This window comes from Chamaea fasciata, unplaced genomic scaffold (assembly GCF_029207755.1).
Source record: "Chamaea fasciata isolate MVZ Bird 193981 ecotype frontalis unplaced genomic scaffold, bChaFas1.0.hap1 SCAF_16, whole genome shotgun sequence".
Taxonomy (NCBI): domain Eukaryota; kingdom Metazoa; phylum Chordata; class Aves; order Passeriformes; family Sylviidae; genus Chamaea; species Chamaea fasciata.
This window is the reverse complement of record NW_027094101.1, coordinates 9,062,184-9,080,912: the sequence shown is the minus strand read 5'-3', so window position 1 is coordinate 9,080,912 and position 18,729 is coordinate 9,062,184. Positions and strand designations below refer to the sequence as shown.

At 54.4% G+C, this 18,729-nt stretch overlaps 1 protein-coding gene and 1 long non-coding RNA gene across 2 annotated transcripts in view; one reads left to right on the top strand and one right to left on the bottom strand.

Moving 5' to 3' along the window:
- Positions 1-18,729, top strand: part of CACNA1H (calcium voltage-gated channel subunit alpha1 H) — a 112,498-nt gene that overhangs the window by 36,301 nt on the left and 57,468 nt on the right. The window lies entirely within an intron of this gene.
- LOC136297806 (uncharacterized) lies at positions 13-10,112 on the bottom strand. Its single transcript, XR_010723230.1, has 3 exons — positions 10,097-10,112; positions 547-637; positions 13-33 (listed from the first exon to the last, which is right to left on the bottom strand). It is a non-coding gene; the product is annotated as an uncharacterized lncRNA (long non-coding RNA).

Below are 18,729 nucleotides of genomic sequence, written 5' to 3'. Positions count from 1 at the left end.
GGTGGTTAAACCAGAGAAACAGCAAAACACCACCTGGAGAAATGTTTTGAGAAAGGAGAGTTGTTTGCCAAGGTTGTTTTGAGAAGCTTTCTTGAGAGATTTTTCCTTGGGAAAAAATTAGGAGCTGTTAGCAGGCTAAAAATCTCTCAGACCCAGAGAAATACCAGGCCCACAGCTTGGGGTGACTGGAGTTGGTTTCAAGTCTGCCAGTTTCTCTTTCCCGAATTATTTACGTGTGGTGGTTCGAGTGTCTGCTAGAATTATTTGCTCTTTTTCTGCTGTGAGATAGGATTAGGAGAAAAGCAAAGCAGGTTTAAAACCTAAAAGGTATATGGAGATGTAAGGAGGATTTTTGTTGTTGGAAAAGGGGCTGAAGATGATCCCATGAGGAGCAGGAGAAGACTTTGGGGTATGGGACACCTGGAAGAGCTGGTGGGGTTTGCAGAGCAGAAATGTGTGTGGTGTTGGACGTGTCTGCTCAGAGCCTGGCTGCTCCTTGGCTGGGAATTATTGATACAAAAAAAGGAATTTCTGTGGTGGAAATACCTTTGGTCTGACGGTTGAGCTGGAGATAACCCAGGCAGAAATTTCTTCTTTGATCCGGATCTTCAAATGAGACTTAAACTATCAGGCGATACTAAAAGCGACAAAGGAAAAGAAATTAGGTTGTCCCTGAAGGCTCCAAAGCCTTTAATCTGCTCTCACAGGGCGCGGGTAGGATTTTATTGAAGTGTTTTGAAGGGAGGGAAGGGGAATGGTGCCGTTCTTCCCAGCGCTGGGATGGCAGGGAGCAGTGCTGGAGCTCAGGACTGGAGGGGCTGAGCCACAGGAGCATCTCCACTTGCCCACCCTTCAAAGTTCTGTTCCCCTGGGCTTCCCTTCCGTGGAAAACTTGGGGATTTTCCGCTGTTTTCTCGAGGCGTGCTTGGGAATTTCTCGTGTCACCTCCGTGTCAGGTGCAGGAAACGCATCCCAGCGAGGCCAGGATCTATTTTTTCTGGGATCAAAGGCATCCAGTGCTCCTCCAAAACCTTCCCTGCAGGGTCATGACTAGGTCAGGGTTATTTTTAAAGCTTCTCCTCCTCTCCTGCATGGTCTGTCCTTTTGGGAATGAGGAGCAGAGGCAGAGCAATCCACCCAAAAGCAGGACAAAAGGCTCTGCAGCTCCTTCTCCATCATTTCCCAGGATTAAGTCCTGCTCAGGACCATGACAAACAACCCTCTGGAGTGCTGCTATTTCATTTTCTCTCCACTCCTGTGCTTTACCACCCCCTATTTTAGGCCGAGACTTATTTTCTTTCAAAAAAAAAAAAAAAAAAACCAAACAAAACCCCAGGACTCAGCTAAAACAACCTCAGCCGTGCAACGACAAATCAGAATTACAGCAAAGTGTCCAAAATCCAGCAAGGATTGAGCTGTCCCCGTCAGCTCCCTGTCGAATCCCGCTTCGCTGTTCCGTGAGAAGTTCTAAAATTGGGGAAAAAAAAAAAAAAACCAAAAAAAAAAAAACCACCTTGGCAGCAGCTTCTGAGCAGGCCATTCATCCCTCATTTCTGCATGGATACCCCTTTGTCAGGCGGATACAGCTCTGTCAGCCCCGGGGGTTTTGCCGTGATGGGAGCTGGGGGAAAACCTGAGGCGGGCAGCGGGGAGGAAATCCAGGGATCACACGGAGTGTGTCCCCAGTCGGTCCCGCCAAGGCGAGCGGGGATAATTACAGCCTTGCTGCTAACAAAGGAGAGCTGTAGCTGGCTGGCTTTTACTGCCCCTTCTACCTTGTAAAAGCTTGGCTTTAGGGCACCTCAGAGCCAATGGCAATAAAGATTCCGAAGCTTTTTTGGCCGCCGAGCGTCGGGTTCCTGCCAGCTCGGCTCGCGGGCGCTGCCCAATAAAAAGGGAGGAATTTGGAAGTGAAACCTGGAAAAGTTCTTCCACGTGCCTGGGGCGCTGGGGTAATGAGGTGCGGAGTGTCAGAGCCCAGCTTGGTGACACCTCACCCAAAACCTCTCATCCCAGCCGTGTGCCAGGGGCTGAGGCACCGTCCAAATCCCATGGGAAATGGCTCTGGGCTCCCAGACTGGGCACAGGGATTGGGGGGCAGAGTGGGGCGATTTGGGAGCCCCCCTGGTGTGGGAATTGGCTGCGGGGCTCGGGGTGTGGGGCTGGTTGGTGTGGGGAGCAGGAGGAGCTGTCCGGGCAAAGTGTCCCCGAGCCCCAGCAGGGTGTTGGGGTGGCGGGGAGGGAGGATGGCCCGGTTTGGGGACATGAGCCTGACAGGGAAAACAGCGGGATCACGGTGTTCCGGGTGCTGCCCAGAGAATTCCAGCTGGGAAGTTTTGAGCCTCTCCAGGCCGCAACCAGCTGTGGGTGTTGCCATTGTCCTCTTCTCCATCCTCCCAAATCCAGAGGCCATTCCCCAAGGATTTAGGAGCTGCTCTGTGGCTCTCCTCAGTTTCCCTTGCTCCGACCCAGCTGTTCCATGTTATCCCAAGAGCAGTTTTTAGGGAATCCAGGGAAGCCTGTGCCCTGTGCCTGCTGGTGGCAGCATGGGAAGGGCTCTGCTGGGCCCTGAATCCCTGCAGAACACAACCACACAACCCTGGAGTGGTCTGGAATCTTAAAGCTCACCCAGTTCTGGCCCTTTGCCATGGGCAGGGACACCTTCCGCTCTCCCAGGCTGCTCCAAGCCCCATCCAGCCTGGCCTGGGACACTTCCAGGGATGGGACAGCCACAACTTTCCTAGGAAACCTGTCCCGCCAACACTTGCCACCATTTATTCAGAGTGAAACAGCTTCAGCAGCTCCTCTACTCTCGACTTACTTTGAGCACTTTTCTTTTAGGCCATTGTCTGGTTGTATCAAACTGCAAACACGCCAGAGCAGCAGCCCCAGGGGAGCGCATCCCAAACCTCACTGTCCGTGGGGAAATGCCCAACCCCTTTTGTAAAATTTATTCGTGGCTTCTTGTTTTGGTTTATTTTGGGTTTATTTTCCGACTTCTCCATAGTCACCAGTGGCTTTGCAGATAGATGGACGCAGAAAATGGATTTTTACTGGAGCTGGTCGGGGCCAAAGCGTCGGCGCTGTGTGTGTGGGAAGGGTGAGGGGCTCTGAAGGCGTGCGGAGGGAGACGGGGCAGGGCTGGCCCCGCGGACGCCGCTGCTCGCTCTCATCCCGGGACGAGGCAGAGCTCTGCAGAGAAGTCTCACGGAGCCCTCTTGAGGCAGTGGAGCATCACTGTCCGCTCCCGCGGATGAGGGAATCGTGGGTGGGAAGTGCCGGGCTGGAGGCAAAACCCCCCAAAAAGACAAAGATTCTTTGTCTTTGGAATCACAGAACATCCCGAGTCAGGAGGGACCCGCAGGGATCATCCAGCCCTGCACAGACACCCCAAAACCCCACCCTGGGCATCCCTGGGAGCATTTTCCAAACTCTCCTGAAGCTCTGGCAGCCTCAGGGCAGTGCCCGTTCCCTGGGGAGCCTGGGCAGTGCCGGCACCCTCTGAACCTTTCCCTAAAATCCAACCCAAACCTCCTGCGAGACAACTTCACCCCATTCCCCGGGTGCTGTTCCTGCCGCAGGGAGCAGAGGTGGGGAGGAGCTGAGGTGGTGCTGCCCCAGCCTCGGGAGAGAGAGAGCCCCATCCGTATCCCTCAGGGCGTCAGTCTGTGTTTTTATGGGAATTCTGGAGAAATTCCCACCAGTGGCTGCTCTTGGCTAAATGGCAGCACCCCCTTTAGTGCACGGAGCTTGGGTGGAATTATGGAATCATGGAATGATGAGTTGGAAGGGACTTGAAACAACATCATCATCATCGTCATCATCATCATCATCATCACCATCATCATGTCATTCCCCCCAGTCACAGGCAGGGACACCTTCCACCATCCCAGGCTGCTCCAAGCTTCATCCAGCCTGGCCTTGGACCCTTCCAGGGATCCAGGGGCAGCCCCAGCTTCTCTGGGCACCCTGTGCCAGGGCCTGCCCACCCTCACAGGCTTTAACACTTTTTTCCAAACCATTGTTCCAAACATTCCCCCCGAGGGGATCCAGTCCCGCGCCTGTGGCCGTGACAGCTCGTGGGGAAGGTGAGGAGATGCCAGAAGGGCTCCGCAGAGCTTTCCTCAGGGCAGCACAGCCCGTGCTGGGGCAGGAGGCCCGGGCAGCCGCTGATGGGAAGCGTTTCCTTGGCATTCCAGGCGTTGGGAGCAGTCGGATCCTGCCCGGCACATCCGCAGGGTTCACAGCCAGCTCCACTCGGGACGTGGCTGGGAACTCAGAGCTCCCGGGGTGCTCTTCATTAGCAGCAGCACGGCTTGGATTGCAAAGCTTCATTGCCCGCCGTGGAGCCCCTGGTATTTTTGTTTTGTCCCTCCTGTGCTGTGTTTGTTTATAAATTTATTAATTGATATCTTTATAAATTTATTGATTTGTAAATGTATTAATTTATTGGTTTGCTGACCTATTGATTTATTGGTTTATTGATTTATTAGTCCTCCCGTCCCCAGCACAAGGAGCATTCGCTCCCAGGGATGAGGAGAGCCAAGTACAAAGAGGGAGGCGATCCTTGCATTAATCTTCCGGGCGGTTTCGGAACATTGGATGAGTTTTTTTTTGTTCTGCATTTCATTGCAGCTGACAACCCTCCAGAGGAGCTGAGAGTGTGCCACGGCACTGCAGCACCGAGCAGGGGACAGGGCACTCCAAAGGCGTCACCTTTGGGATGCTGGGCTGGGATACCTGCCACAGGGGATCCTATTCCAGGAAAACCCAATCCTTTTTTTGCCCCAGACTCGGTGTCACTGAGTGCTCCGAGGAAATAATTGCTGCTGCTTCATCCTGCCTCGATTCCCAGCTCGGTGATTACCCAGGAGAAGGACAGAAGGAGAGGTGCCGGTGTTATCCCTGCAGAAGGAAACCATCCACGAGCCCCCCCCCCTCCCCCCACCCCGCTCCTCTTCCCAGAAGAATTTGCTGGAGGAGCCGTTGATACTTGTAATGATCCCACATAAAAGGCTCCATTTACATCAAATGGCGCTGGGAAACGTTACTTTATATTCTCTCCTCAGCAGAGAAGTACAAATTAGTATTTGTTCCGAGCTATTGCTGTTCAAAGGGGCTTTTAATTGCTTTTCTGATCCCTCATCCATGGCGCGCGTTTGGTGGGGAGCAGCTGCCTTTGGAGCAGCTCGGAGCTGACCTTGAGGGGCACCCAGTGGTCCGTGGCTTGTCAGGAGTGTTGCTTTTGAGTAGAACATTTCATTATTCCGGAGTAAAAAGTCATCCTGTGTGATTGAAGGCAGCACTCGCTTCAGCGGTGACGTCCCTGTTTTTTTAAGCCTTTGCCAATTTTGGCCTGAAAAATTGGTTTGGCATGGGGGAAGCTCGGCGCTCGCTCGGAGAGCAGAGCAGAATTTTTCAGCGGTTGTTTGAAGCAAATTGCTGAAATTCCTTTCGAGTCGTGAGTCAATAAAATATTACCCTGAGCTGAGATTCGCGCTTTCAGCTGGCGAAGCTTGCTCTCTCTTCCAGATTTTTTTTTTTTGCAGGATCCAATTTTAAGGGCTCACACGCTGCTGGCAGGATTTGAGGAAAACCGATTCCCCCGGCCCAGCTTGGGATGTGAAAATTCAGCCCAGCATGTTTGTGGTGGTTGTGTAAATGGTGTGAGACTCATCCTGCCCTCAGGAGTGCTTCGGGTTTTTTGTTTGGGCTGTGCCATTCCAAACTGTCCTTTCCCTGCTCCCTCTCCAAGGTCCCAGCAGTGAGAGGACAACTCTGCCCAAGTGGAGAACACATCAGTGATGGAAATTCGGCTTTCTCCACAGCTTGTGGACAACCTGGCTTCTGTCTCCACCTCAGGGAAGGGTTTTTCCTGGGGAACTTTGGGAAGAAAGGGATGTTTTCCATCTTTTGTGCCCCAAGATGATTTTATTGCACATCCAGGCCCTCTTTCTGTCAGGTCAGCACCAGGTTGGGCTTCCCCTCCCTGATCAGAACCAGCAGCAGCTCCCACGTGGAGATTTCCACCTGGAAGGTGTCATTCCCACCTCAGAGGGAATCAGGGATCGGAGGCAGGGTGGTAGGAGCTGGAGGCAGGGAAAATCCAGGTGTCCTGGCTCGGTGTTGGATCATTCTCATGGACAAACCACAGGGAGCCTCCTCTCTCCCGCTTTGCTCCAATTTAAGGGCTCCTCCCCTGCTCTCTTCTCCTTCTCTGGGTATATTTTTTTTACTATATAAGGGAAAGAGATCCCAGAGATCCTTCCATTCCCGAGCCTTGGAGCAGGCAGGGGCAGCCCCTCAGCAGGGCAGGGCTGAGGTCACACCCCCCCCAGTGCTGACACCCCGGGCAGGGCCGGAGCAGCGGGGTCTGGATTCCTCTGGATGTGCTCACTGGCCATGGGAATATCCCGATATTCCCTGTGGAGCTGCAGGCACATTTCCCACTCATTGGGAGGTTGCTTCCCCTCGCTCGTGCCATCGGTTGTTCTCCCTGCTGAGGGATTGGGATGTAAATCCCAGGCAGGTGACCGTGCTGTCTGCACACGGGGATGTGCTCAGCCCCACAGCGTGCAGGACCCTCCCCCCAGATGTGTGTTTTTCCATCTGGATCCATCCCCAGATCCCACTGAACCCCCCGGGGTGGCACGGGGCCGGCAGCTGGCAGCTGCAGCCGGGCTTGTTTGAGTTTCTGCCGGCAGGTGAAATAAAGCCAGCGGGATCCAGCGCCCAGAAGGAGAGCAGAGCGCCCCTGGCAGCTGCACTCCCTCCGGAACGTGCGTGTGTAAATCCCAGCCGGGCCCTGGTGCTGGGACAGTGGCTCTGATGTGCCCTGGGCAGGGTTGGCACCGTGTGGCCGCTCTGTGCAGAGGGACAGGGGGGTGACAGTGGCTTCCACAGGCACAGAGAGGGGTTTTGTTGGGTTCTGCTGCCGGCCAGATCCGTGATTTTCACCTGGGGCTGGGTTTGGGAGCTGTCTCAGTTTGGAAAGACAGGTGTCTGCCAGGGAAAAGCTGGAGCTTCCCTTGGAAAGGAGGATTCAAACCCCCTCCCTCCGAATTGTTATCATTTTGAAATTAAGGGGCTTTTCAGGCAGAGATATGGGGATAGGAATAAGAGTTCTTTACTGGGAATATGAAATGTTTAGTAGTGCAGAAAAAGCAAATGAACAAAAAACAGAAAGACTGCCAGAGTCAGAACACGGCCTGACCCCCTGTTGGTCCCAATCCAGTCCTCCTGCAGTGCCAGCTGTGGTTCTGGTGGAGCAGAGATGATCCTGGAGAAGGGCCCAGTGGTGCTGGGATGGGTCCGATCTCCCTCTGGGAATCCAGGGCACACAGGCTGTTCTGGATCCCAGGTTTGATCCAGGCGGGAATGCTGGGCTCCTCCCCCTGGGTGGAGCCTCTCCCCGTGGGATGATGGGATTGTATCAGCCCTGCAGTGAGCCTCGATGGCCCATGAACAGCAGAGATCCCCTGGAGGGAGGGCGGGTCCTGGAAGGGATAAAGAAACACTGCCCCACCCGGTTTAACAGCTGCCCATTAACAGAACAGACCCGCCCCCTCCACCCTGGAGCTACGAGGGACGGGTCAAAGAAGAGCTAAAGAAAAAACACCTCCCCGGCCGGTTTCAACAGAACACATCTTGCATTTCCACCCAAGATGGGAGCGGAGCAAATCCATGGGGTGGCTTTGAGCAGGGGAGCAAATCCACAGGCCAATTCCACAGGCAGCCCCTCGGCGGGTCTGGGGACAGCTCCGGGTGCCAGCTGTGATCAGGGACCCCAGAGGTGTCACAGTGCCCCCCCAGCCAGGTCCCTCCAGCAGCCCCTGCACGTGGCAGCAGCTCCCATCCTGCAGGGAGAGCAGAGAGGGAATTGTGAAAGGCTGAGGCAGGAAAGCTTTGGCACCTCGGGAAGCGAGGAGTGGTTTGGATTGACACAGGAGGGGTGGAGCCGCTGGTTCCATCAGCTGAGGATGTTCCTTCGTCCATCTTTTGTTCCCTGGGATTTTTCCGTTCCCTGGGACAAGGACTGCAACGTGCTTGGTGCCAGCCTGATGTGCCAGGTGGGATTTTAGGGAATATTTCCTCACTGGGATACTGGTTAAACACAGGAAGGGGCTGCCCAGGGCAGTGGTGGTGTCACCATCCCTGGAAATGTTGGAAAAAATCAGTGGATGTGGCATTTTCATGGTGGTGTTCGGATGATCTTGGAAGACTTTTCCAATTTCAGTGACTTTGTGACAATGAAATTGGGAATGGGAACAGAGCCTGGCACCTCTAGAGCAGATTTAAGAGAGAAAAACGTTGTGGAGGCATGGAAAGACCAGCCAGGTGTGGATTAAAGGTGCCCAGGGTGGAAATGCAGCTCCTTCCCCCCGGGCACCCAAACTGCTCCATTCCCCAATCCACCCAGCCGTGGATTTTCCTCGGGTTTTAACCAGGATTCTCCAGCCAGGACAGCGAGACTTCCCAGAATTATGAATGAAGTTGGAGAAGTCACCTTGAAAGCTCCTTCTGGGGTTTGTGTTCCAGTCATGGGGATGCTTTTTTCGGAGCGGGGCGGAAAGCTGACGGGAGAGGAGCGAGACTCTTGGAAATGAGGGAGGTTTGGCATCCCCGCTCGCATTCTTTTTCGAGCTCTATTTTTGTTTGCACTGCCTGCTTTACAGCCCTAAAGGCAGCCTGACTCCCAATTTGGGAAAAACGCTGCGCACGGGCCTCGGAGCATCAGTGGCAAAGCTTTTTTGGAGCGGGGAGGATGGGCCAGGAGACCACTTTCCCAGGAGTTTTCTCTCCTGCCTGATCCCTGCGCAGATTAATGCCTCCTCTCTCCCTGTCCTTGTCCTCTCCTTGTCCCACGCGCAGACAAATCTGAAAGTTGTCAGTGGAGTAAAAAAAAAAAAAGAGAAAGCAGCATCCAAAAAATAAAAATTAATTTTATATACTCCAGAGGGAATTGGCTTTGCTGCAGACAGATGGATCCTGCAATTCCCTGTCTCTAGACATGACTATACATGGATTGGTCCCAGTTCCTTGGGGTTGGGGTGGGAGCTGGCAGCTCCCAGAGCTGCACCTGGAGGAGCGCAGGGACCAGGAGCACAAATCCCTGCCTCTCTGCTCCCCCCCCCGGCACATCAGGCAGGAATTTCCCAGCTCTTGAGCCGGCCTCAAATCCAATCAATAAACGGGAATAAATCAAACCGCGGGGAGAGAGAGCAGGATATGGGAGAGAAATCAGCATTTTTCCTTTCATTCCTGAAGGCTTCGGGGCCAAAACATCCGCCCTGAGGGCACCGTTTGTCCCGGTGGCCGCTGCTGGGAGGAAAAAGAGTTGAAAGTCGTTTGTGGAAATGATTTGGAGGCGAGAGAGGCCGAGGACAGCGAGGACAGCGCGGGTTGCTGGGCGATTATCTCCTCAGCAGTGACCTGCGTGTGCCGCAGAGCCCTCCCCGGGGCTGCCAGGAGGAGAGACCGGCGTCTGGGACGGCTCCGAGGCACGGCTCCTGGTGTGCCGCCTGTGCCAGGGAGAGGGGAGCGCCAGAAATCCCAGTCTGTGCCTCTGGAAGTGCCAGAAATCCCAGTCTGTGCCTCTGGAAGTGCCAGAAATCTCAGTTTGTGCCTCTGGAAGCACCAGAAATCCCAGTCTGTGCCTCTGGAAGTGCCAGAAATCTCAGTTTGTGCCTCTGGAAGCACCGGAGCCAGAGGTGATGAGAGGAAAGACTCATAACCCCCAAAAAAACGCTTCTGCACCGTTCCCATTTCTCTGCTTCTCCCCCCGGCTTTCCCTCCACCATTCCAGGCTGGAATGATGGGCTGGATTTCCTCCCCTGCCTTCCCCCTGCCAGGCTCCCAGCACACACAGACACCCCCGGAGCAGCAGGAATCTCTCCCTGGCTGCGCTGGGGGGATGTTCCTCAGCTCCTTCCTTTCCCCCAGAACAGCTTTTCCCCGCTCCTGAGGCTGAGCTGAGGCTGCAGAGGGTGACGGACAGGCAGGCTGAGGCTCCCAGACAGGTAATGAGGGAAGCAAAGCGTGCAGTGGATGTTTCCCACCCGACTCGCACAAGCTCCTTTTGTATTTCAGAAATTACCTTAAAGCCGTGGATTTCCTCCCACTCCTTTTTTTTTTTTTTTTTTTCTCTCTCTCCCTCCTCCTCCTCCTTGCTCGTCGGGGTGTAACAGCGCAGGGTTTCACCCACATTTGATTGCTTTAACTGTGACAGGAAACCTGAGCGCTGGATTTCTGGCTGCAGCTGTCACTCCTCTGCAAACGGGCAGGGAGATGAAGGTTAACAAGTCTGGGCTCGGGGGAAGGCTTGTAAAACAGCCCTGCAGAAGGGTTTTGTGTCAGCACACCTGCCTGAGGAACAGATCCTCTCCCAGCTTCTCCAGCCCGGGGTTATTCATCGTCATCTGCAGCCAGTGCTTTTCTAATTGCGTGTCCTCGTTGGAAACCCTCAAACCCCGAATGGAATCCTCTTCCCTCGTTCGATGCAGAGGGAAACGCAGGCCGGGGAGCCTGGGCGATGCTTTCAAGGCCCCAGAATGGCAGCGGGCAGGCTTGCTGCAGCCATCTGTTCCAGTCCCAGGGGTGAGCACTCACCAGGAGGCACGGCGTGCTCCAGAACATTCCTGGTGTGCTCTCCAGATGTCCCAATCCCTGTGGCTGAGGGCAGCGATGCTCTGCCCGTCCCCCAGTGTCCCCTGCCACGCTGGCACTGTCCCCTCCTGCTCCCTCGCTCCTCTGGCTGAGGTGTGAACTCCTGGCTGGGTGGTTTTAGGGAGGTTGGCTGAAATAAGACAAAAAATCGCTCCTGGCTTCGGTTTGAACGAGGGATTTGGCCTGGGAGGTATCAACCCTGCTTGGAAATGGTGTGCTGGGAGCAGAGGGACTTGTCAGAGCACGTGGCTGTGTGTCCTCAGGGTCACTGCACTCGGGTTCAGGCCCTGTACGGCTCGAGGGAGTTGTTTCAGCAGGATGGGAAGTTTTGGCCGTGTCCATGGACTTCTCCGTGCCTCAGTCAGCCTGGAGAAGAGGAAACTCCTCAGGATCTGCAGCTCCTGGGACCAGGGAATGGCTGCAGCTGTGCCAGGCAGGGTTAGGCTGGATTTGAGGAAAAGCTTCTTCCCCTCAGAGGGTGCTGGGCAGGGAATGGGCACGGCCCCGAGGCTGCCAGAGCTCCCGGAATGTTTGGACACCACTCCAGGGGTGTCCAGGGTGGGATTTTTGGGGTGTCTGTGCAGGGCAGGATGATCCCTGTGGATCCTTTCCATTTAGGACATTCCATAATTCCGTGAGTGGAGCCAGACTGGGACCCCGCTCCTCGGCAGGACCCCAATTCCCTCCTCACTCCTCTCTCCCAGCCTTTGCCGCTCCCCCAAGTTTCTGCCGTGCACCCCGAAGGTTTTTTTAGCATCTCCGTGGAAACCACTTCGGGGTTGTGGAGGGCAGGGCTTGGATTTGAAAGGGAACTCCGGGAATTCTTCCGTGGGGCCAGGTTTGGGGCTGCCAGCCGGGCAGGAGGCGGCGCAGCCAGCAAAGTTGGGAAGGGAAGCAGTGGAAGCCCTCGAAAGGCAGAGATGCAACAATCTCCTGCCGTGTGGGCTCAGGGGTGAGGCTTTTGTGACAACACAGACTTCATCTGGAGACGGTTTCGGAGGGAGGCAGACTCGGCCCTGCCTCTCCCACAGGAATCCGGACGAAGTGCTCACCCGGGAGGGAACTGCAAAGCCGCCTTTTGATGCGCCAGCTCCTCGCGCACACCTAGTTAACACATCAGTCTCTCAGCGTGACCTCTCTTAAGAGGTTTAAACGCCGATAGATTAATTTGCTTTTGATGCCCGGGCTAATGAAGTGCTGGGCCTCCTCTCTGCTTCATTTTCCAGCCGGTGGATTTGAGGCTCGGCAGCAGCCGGGGTTGGAGCTGGGCTCGGTTTGCCGCTGACTGAGGGAAAGGTTAATTCGGGGTTGGAGCTGCCACGGACCGAGGACGCTTCCCTGGCTCTGCACAACCACCTGAGGCAACTCCCGGCTGCGGCTGAGCTCCCATAAAAGCCGTCATTAGGCGGGGAAGGAGGAAACTCCGTGCTGCGCTCAGCTGTGCAGAGGTCAGGGCGCTTCGGCAGCGCCAGCAGCCCGCGGTCACCAAGGCGATGACAGCTCATTGTCATGGAAACACACTCGCCACCTCCTCCAGCCCGGCTTTCGGCTCGGGATCCGCTGTGGATGCCTCGAATGAAATAATCTGGGCAGGTTTCAGCGTGGTCTGCCTGCTCTGGGAGCCCACGAGGAGGGTTTCTGCCAGGGCAGGAGGCTTTGGGAGCTCGCGGTGTTTGGTGGCGGAGCTTTGGGAGTTTATTAAAGGCACCAGGCGGGAGCTGCAGTCTAAATCCTCTCACTCCCACTCTCTCAAATTCGGCCTGGTGTCGCCTGCTCCAAAGCCAAACTCATCCCCTCCTGCCTGGGGAGAGTCTCAGGTGTTCACCAAGCTCAGGGTAGCAGTGAACGGCAGTAATTCTAATTGGTGCTGCTGTTATTAGGGTAATCCAGCTAAATTGCATTGTTTTAGCAGTGATTTTTATGCCCTTACGTCAGATTAGAGCCGCTGGGTTTTTATTTTTTTCCCCGTATCATTTTGTTCCCGTAACAATAAAACCGCCCTGAAATCCAGGGCATGCTTGGGGGTGAGGCATCGTTCCTGCGAAAGGGATGAGAAAAATCCGATGGAAAGGTCACCTCCTCAGTTTGAAGTCCTGTTTTTCCAGACTTTTTGGTTTTGGTTTTGTTTTTGTTTTTCTCCCGATGTTAGGAATAAATATGGCAGGAGCAGCGCAGGGCAAAGCCAGCACCGTGATTTCTGTGAGTGTTGGTGGTGGTTTCATAGGATTCGTTTCATTGGAGGGGTTTTTTTGGCCAAGAAGGTGAAAATTTGGGAGCTCTGGGCCATCTCCAGACTCCGAAATTCTGCCAAGTGCAAATCCTGTGCCTGGATGGAATTATGGGATGCCAACAGGTGATGAGGAGCAGGACTCCCTGAGCTCTCCTGCTGCTTTTCGCTGCCACTTGGAAATCCCAGGCGTTCCCTCAGCGCAGTGTCCAGGTGATCCCACTGTACTGAAAGGCAGCTCCGCCTTGGGATTCCTTCCTGACCTCTCGTGTCCTTCCCTTTGCCTTGGAATTCTTTCCCAACCTCTGGTGTCCTTCCCTCCACCTTGGAATTCTTTCCTGACCTCGGTGTCCTGCCCTGCCCCAGCAGCACGCGCCGCTCTCGTCTCGGGGAGCAGGAGGGATGTCGGTGCTGCCGTCGTTGTTATTTTTCATTTCCTCAGGCACAAATGGCCTGCAGCTTCTCCTGAGGGCCACGGAGAGCTCTGCTCCGCGGTGGAGCTGTGCCAGGGGAGGCTGAGGTGGGATTTTAGGGAAAAGTTCTTCCTTAGAGGGTGTCGGGCACTGGGTCAGCTCCCCAGGGAATGGGCACGGCCCCGGAGCCTTTGGACAACGCTCCCAGGGATGCCCAGGGTGGGATTTTCGCTGTGTCTGAGCAGGACAGGAGCTGAACTCTGACCTTTGCATGTCCTTCCCAGCTCAGGGCATTCCATGATTCCAGAATTCCCGAGCTCAGAGGGAGCAGGAGCTCCAGGGAGCGGCTCGTTCCCGCTGGGGGCTGCTGGCAAACACAGCCCCGGCCCTTTGTGCCTTTTTGTCTTCTTGCTTCTCCCTCTCTGATCCTGGTGGATGGGCTTTAATTGCCTCTTTAGTCTGATGCTCCTGGCTAAAAGGAGGGATCAATAATTCACTGGGAAGAACGGCAGGGAGCTCCGAGGTTCCCATCTGCCTGCCTTGGCTGAAGGCTGGAGTGCCCTGGGCTCCCACAGATTCCTGTTTTCCCGGACAAAAAGAAGCTCAGGATGATTGCTGGGCTTGCTGGAGGGGGAGGAAAGGTGGATTTTCCTCTGGATTTGTTCTCCTGGCTCTGTGTTTGATCTGAGCACGGAGGAGCTGCTGCCTGGGTCCCAGATGTGGGTTTGCAGAGGATCGTTTCCTTGCTATTAAACCTTGGGATCTTCAGCAGTTTGGGAGCGTTTCCCGCTTTGGGAAGCTGCATTAAAACTGGGGCTGGACCAGCTGCAGGCCAGTCTTGGGAGATAAAAGGGCTGGAGGTTCCTCCCTGAACTTCATCAGCCTGTGGGAAATGGGAGTTACCCAGCCCAGGAATGACTTGGATCCCAAGATCCCAAGGGATCTTTTTGCTCCAGCGTCACAAAAATCACAATGGGCAGAGCTCGGCTCAGCTGGTCCCTCCTCAGGCTCTAAGGCAGGATCAAGTGTTCCCATGTCAGGGCCCTTGGAGGTTTCCTGGCTTTGAGAATAGCCCTGGTTTATTTGGATTAACTGCAATTGGGAATGTTCAGCCTGGAGAAGAGGATTTGGGGTGAGAGAATTGTGGCCTTCCAGCGTTTAAGGGAATCTGAAAGAAAGATGGAGAGAGATTTTTCTACAGGGGCCTGGAGCACCAGGACAGGGGGAATGGCTTCAAACTGACAAGAGGGCAGGGATAGACGGAATATTGGGGAGGAATTCCTCCCTGCGAGGGTTGGGAAGCACAGGGTGCCCCGAGAAGCTGTGGCTGCCCCTAGAAGATCCCTGGAAGTGTCCAAGGCCAGGCTGGACCGGGCTTGGAGCACCCTGGGACAGTGGAAGGTGTCCCTGCCATGGCAGGGGTGGCACGGGATGGGCTTTGAGATCCCTTCAACCCAAACCATTCTGGGATTCAGTTTCCCAAAGGGAAAACCTTAAAGAGCTCCCTGTGCCCAAACAAGACACACCCCCAGCTTTTCTCCTGCTGCCCTCTGACATTTTCATTCCTTCCTTTTATTCCAAGACCCCTGAACCTTTCCAAATCTCTCCCAGTCTCCTGCCATCTCTTCACGTCCCGCTCGGCCACTCAGAGGTCGCCTCCAGCCGCCGGCTCCCATTTTCCTCGAGAATTCCCCTCTCCTTGAACCCATTCCCCCCTCCAGCCACTCCAGCTCTTCTCCCTGGGCTGCACAGATGACTAAGCCGAGGTCTTTTTTTCCGAGCACAGCCTGAGCACATCCCCGTGCTCCCTCCCCAGCAGCAGCCCCTGCTGCGCTCCCCTGCTGTGTGTTCATCCCCCGGTGCCCGCCGATCACCAAAGAGCATTTTTCAAAGGGACTCTCCATAAAGCTCCATTAGCGGGGGGATGAGTAATGGCTTTGACAAACCGGATCTAAGTGGCCCCTTCTGAATCATCTTGGCAGTAATGGGGGGGGAGCATGTCCATTTTTTTGATTAAATATTTCCAGTGCCATCAACTCGGCCGGAGTAAACAAACCTCTAGTGGGTTTGCCTGCTAATGACAACCCAAAGGTCTTTGATCCCGGAGTTCCAGAGAGCCGGGAGCTGGACAAAGCTCCTGGAATCGTTGCTGAAGTGTCACCAAAGAGCTGGGGAAGGGTTCTTTGCTCTCTCTGCGTGCGTGTCCTGCCACCTCCAGTGGATGTGGTGGCACCTGTGATGGGCATCCAGAACCTCCGGGCAGCGGTGGGATGTGGCTGGAGGATTTTTCCCAGGAAAAATCCATCATTAACTTTCATTTCTTGTGCGGATTCCTTCAGGCAGGGTCTGTCGTGTTCCTCTTTTTGCCTGCAAGGGGCTGTGGTATATTCCATGGGGTTTGTGTGTATCCCAGCCTTAAATATTCCAGCTCTTTGTATCCCAGGACTCCGTTCACACCTAAAATGGAAAGGTAGAGCCTCGTTCTTCTTTCTAATCAGTGAGACATCTTCAGCCTAAATATAAAAATATATTTAATAATATATATTTTTAAAAGGGCCATAAATCAGTAGGAATGCTGCGTCGTATTTTAAAAATTAATTCTTTGTGGTTAACCAGCCAAACAGGGCTGATTTCAGGCACTGTGCTGATGATTTGGGGGCCATTAATTATTGACTCCAGCGTGGAGCGTGGTCAGGAGCGGCTTTGCAGCGGGCAGGAGCTGTGTGGACAGAATTCCTCGGGTGAATGTAATTTTTTTTGTGGCGAGGGAGAAGCCAAATGTCTTGGATGAGAGCGAGCCCAGGCCCTGCTCCGAGCTGTCCCCGGCCAGCAGATCCGCTGGTGCTCCTCAGCATATGGATGGGAATGATTCAGGCTGGATGAATTCCCTGGATTTTGGCCAGAGGCTTTTAAAGGAGCCAAGGCCATGCAGGGTGGGATGGCAGCAGGGAGAAACCTGCTCCTGTTTCCAGGGAAAAGGCTCCAGTAACAGGCTCTGGAATGTTGGGGAGAGGCCGGAGCATCTCCGGGGGGATCCTCCTGAGGGTGATCCCAGCACAGGAGACATTCCCCGGCCTCAGCACAGCCACAGAAAATTCCCATTTTCCCTCTTTTTCCTGCCAGTGGGACCAGTGTGCAGAGTCCGGCTCTCTCCTGGGGCTTTGCTGGAGACATTCCCCGGTAATTTGCAGAGCTCGGTCCTTCCTGCTGCGGCTCCTCATTTAATCCGCGAACCTGAGCACTCCTGGCCTGCTCTGGGGCGTGGCTTGAGCGGGCCTGGGTGGGTGGGTTTTTTCCTCATTTTAAGGCTCACTTTTGAGCCATCTGTCGCTCCAGGCGATCCTCCACCCAGATATGATCCAGCTGATTGTCCTGCTTTCCCAAACAGCTCCGCTGATAACGCTTCAGACCGCCCAGGTCCCGTCCTCCAGGGGCTGCAGGAGGCAGCAGCTGATCTAATCCCGCCTGGCACTCATGCCACTGGAAATGAAATTGCGTTCTGCTGAATGAAACCGAGAGATGGGAAAGTAATGCTGGAAATATGCTCCGCCACGCGGGGCCTCCTGCCTGGGAAGCTTCCGAAGGAAGTCGGTGATCCCAGAGAGCAAACTCTGCTCCCGTGGCTCTTCTTGCTGGAGAGGGAAATGTGGCAGCCAGGGATTCCTCTGGAGAAAACATTCTCAGCCAGGAGACAGAGAATCCTGGGATGGGTTGGGTTGGAAGGACCTTAAAGCTTATCCAGGGTCACCTCCCACATTCCCAGGTCGCTCCAAGCCCCGTCCAGCCTGGTCTTGGACACTTCCAGAGATCCAGGGGCAGTCACAGCTTCTCTGGGAATCCGTGCCTGGGCAGTTCCTTCTCAATATCCAAACCTGAGCTTGAAGGACTGGCAGAAAAACCTCGGGGAGTGGTCGAATTTGGAATTTGGTCACTGCAGGAGCAGCTGAACTCTGCTGGGTTTGGGGGTTTTGGTGCCTCCTCCACCCCACAATGTCCCGTTGGCAGCCCCGGGAAGGAGCAGAGTTTTGCCTCTGGAGTCGTTAACCGTGGAGCAGGGAATTAAAAGGAGCTCTGCAGAGCGTTAGGAGATCAAGCAGGTCAATTGAGAGGAGGAAAAAATTACCATCAGTTATCTTCAATTAAATCGTTATCGCTCCACATGAAGGATCCCATTTAGAGGGAGGCATAAAACCTGAGAGCCGAGGTGACTGAGAGAATAAATTCCCCATTTTTCATCCCAGACCCAGAGAGGGAACATCCATCAGCAGGCACAAGGAGGAAATCTCTTTTTTCTTTCTGTCTCCAGCCCACTTTGAAGCAGAGCTCATTTGGAAATCTCTCAGTGAAATTTTTTTTTTTTTTCTGTGGGAAGCACAAACTCCTCGAAGCCACAACTTTTAGGAGAGGCTTTAATGACAGAGAAACCCTTCTCGAGCAGGACTTGTGCCTTCGAGAGCTTGTGGTTGTGTCTGGCTGTTAAATTTGGGGGCAGTGGCACCCCAAAATAGCAAATATCTCAGTTTGCAGGGCTGGGATATCCTGGTTCAAGTCCCTGACCCCTTTCCAAGGCCAGAGAGCAGAAATAACTTTGAACTCTGCTCATGGGCCTGGGAAAACACCACCCAACCCCTTTTTTTTTATTTTTTTTAAGGAAGTTATATCACAATAAGGAAGGCAATTCCTGCGGTCTAGATGGACTGAACCAGTTTGATTTCCAGACACGGAGAGGCCAATCCTGTAGGAAATAAACGTCATCCAGGCGGTTTACACGGGAGATGCGCTCAGGTGCAGGAGTTGAAAAGCCCACTCGTGTTATTCCTGGGGTTTGGTTTGATTTTTTTCAAGGCAGGGAAGGCAGCGGAGGAAGCAGCCAGGTCTGCAATTGCTCGGGGGGGTTCTGCCTGTTTGCTTTGCCGGGTTGTTTACTCACCTCAGAAATATCAGAACTGCTCAGTTTGATCTTTGACGAGCAAAGAAAAGGAGAGAAAAAATAAAGGTCAAAGCGGAGCCTTCATCTCTGCCGGGGTGTCACTTACATCCCCTGACAGCTCTGCCTCCGCTGGCTCCTGAAACCCCCTGGAAAAGGAGCTTTTCCCAGCCTGCTCCAGGGGAAAAACGGGAATCAAACGCAGCAGATTGCAGAGGGCAGGGCAGCCTGGCCCTTCTGTGCGCAGCTGAGCTTTCAATCCCCGCCTGGGAGCTGCCACGGCTCCCCTCTCCTTCCCTGTTATCCCGGGAATGCTCAGGTTGTTCCCTGGGAGGATGAGGAGGCTCTGGCACACATCCCAGGGAAGCTGTGCACCCCTGGAAGTGTCCCAGGCCAGCTTGGACAGGGCTTGGAGCAGCCTGGGATGGTGGAAGGTGTCCCTGCCCATGGATCCCTCCCAACCCAAACCCTTCTGGGATTATTTCGTTTGCAGCTTT